The sequence below is a fragment of the Apodemus sylvaticus genome, chromosome 2, assembly GCF_947179515.1.
Source record: "Apodemus sylvaticus chromosome 2, mApoSyl1.1, whole genome shotgun sequence".
In the NCBI taxonomy this organism is placed as follows: Eukaryota; Metazoa; Chordata; class Mammalia; order Rodentia; family Muridae; genus Apodemus; species Apodemus sylvaticus.
In genome coordinates, this window is record NC_067473.1 from 156819580 (window position 1) to 156821828 (window position 2249).

Sequence of the window (2249 nt, forward strand, 5' to 3'; positions counted from 1 at the left end):
CTGAGAGCTCTGGGGAGTCTGCTTGGATTTTACTGTTCTTCCTAAGTGGTTGCAAACCCCTTTATCTTTTCCAGTCCTTTCTCTAAATCCTCCATTAGGGACCCTGTGATCAACACAATGGTTGGCTGTGAGTGTCCTCTTCTCTTTACATGCCAGGCTCTGGAAGAGCCTCTCAAGAGACAGCTATGTAAGGCTCCTGTCAGCATGTAATTCTTGGCAATCACAATAGTGTCTGCATTTGGTGACTAATTGATAATTCTTATTTTGATGTTTGTGGTGATAGTGTGTGGATTTGTATAGGGGTGTGTATGTGTGTTTCTCTGTGTGTGAGAGTGTATGTGTATATGTGTGTGCGTTTGTATGTGCGTGTGTGTGTTTGTGTGTGTGTGTGTGTGTGTGTGTGTGTGTGTGTGTGTGTGTACTTTCATGATTTTTTTTTGGCGTTGCTAGCATGCAATTATTTATTTCCTGCATTTTTTGTGCACGTAGTTAATGTCCTTGAATTAGAGTTTTCCTTCTTGTACATTCTGAAAAGATGTATTTGTGGATGGATGTTTGCTATTAGATTTTTCATGAAATATTTTCCTTTCTCCAACTGTGGTGATTGAAACTTTTGAGTCTTGACTACCACCTGTGATCTCTTAGAATTGACATTTGTCACACCCATTCTGTCTTTTAGAGGCTCTGTAAAGATGAAACTTATAATTCTGATAGGTTGGACTTTATATGTTACATGACCATTTTTCTTTGCAGCTTTAAATACTCTTTGTTCTGTATATTTATTATTTTGAATATTAAGTTATAGAGAGATTTTAGTTTCAGACTCAAACTATTTGGTGTTCTGTAAGCTTCCTCCACCTTTTTAGACATCTCTTTATTTAGGTGAAAGGAATTTTCTTCCATGATTTTATTGAAAATATTTTCTGGACATTTTTATCTGGGAATATTTCCATGTTCTCTTCCTATTATTGTTGGGTTTTTTTTTCTTTCATTCTGTCCTAGATTTCCTGGAACTTTCGTGTCAGAATCATTTTATGTTCAACATTTTCTTTGACCAATGTACTAATTTTTTTATCATAACTTCTATGCTTTAGATTCTCACTTCCATTTGCTAAATTCTGTTGGTGATGATTGTATCTGAAATTTTGTTTGGCTATCGAAATATTCCATTTCAAGGATTCTTCCACTTTGTGTCATTTTTTTATTGTTTTTTATTGTTTTTATATCAATTTTCAGGTTTTTGAAAAGTCTTATTAATTTCCTTTACCTATTAGTATTTTGCTGGATATATTTAAGGGATTTAATAATTTTCTGTTTAAGAGGAATAGAAAGGAGCATGTTTTACGAAGGCAGAAGGAGAGAGTAAAAGGGAAAGTAAAAATGATGGGAGGGTTGTCTCTAAGACAAGAAATAAGTCAAGTGCAATTGAAAACTCCAGGACTCAATGAGGGTGACCCTGGCTAAGACTCCTAGCAATGGGAGATATGAAGCCTGAACTGGACCTCTCCTGTAACCAGGCAAGACTCCCATGGGAGAGATTGGAACACCAATGTAGCAACAAATCTTTCGAATTACAATTTATCCTCTCTACAAGATGGGCTAGCATAAGGATGACACAGAAATTATGTGAGGGGCCAACCAATGACTGGTCCAGTTTAAGATCTATGCCATGAGAGGTAGCCCATTCCTGACACTTCCTAGAGAGACAGGATCTAGAGGCTGTATAGTCCAGAGCCAATATATATATATGACAAATAAACCAAAATAATAAATACAAAAAAACCATCCCAAAGTCAATAAAATGATTCCTAATGATAAACTGCTATATATAAATATTGGTGTACATCTCAGTTGTTATGAAAGAGGCTTCACCTTGCAAATAGTGAAAACATATCCGGCGATCCACATCCAATTCCTAGGAGGAGCTTTGTGAATCCTGCAGAAGAGAAGGAAGGATGGTAAGTTAGAGGGAACAAGTATGCTATAATAAAAAATTCACAGAATCAACTAACATAGGCTCACAGAGAATGAAGAAAACACCAAGCAACCTGCATGCAACTGACCTAAGCTCTCTGCATATGTTCCATTTGTGTAGCTTCATCATCTATGGACTCTTAACAGTGGATGCAGTGATGACTCAGACTCTGTTGCCTACCACTAGGACCCTTTCCCTGTACTGAATTGTCTTGTGTAGCCTTAGTAGAAAAGGAGGCATCTATATGTACTGTACTTCATATGACATGGCTTGT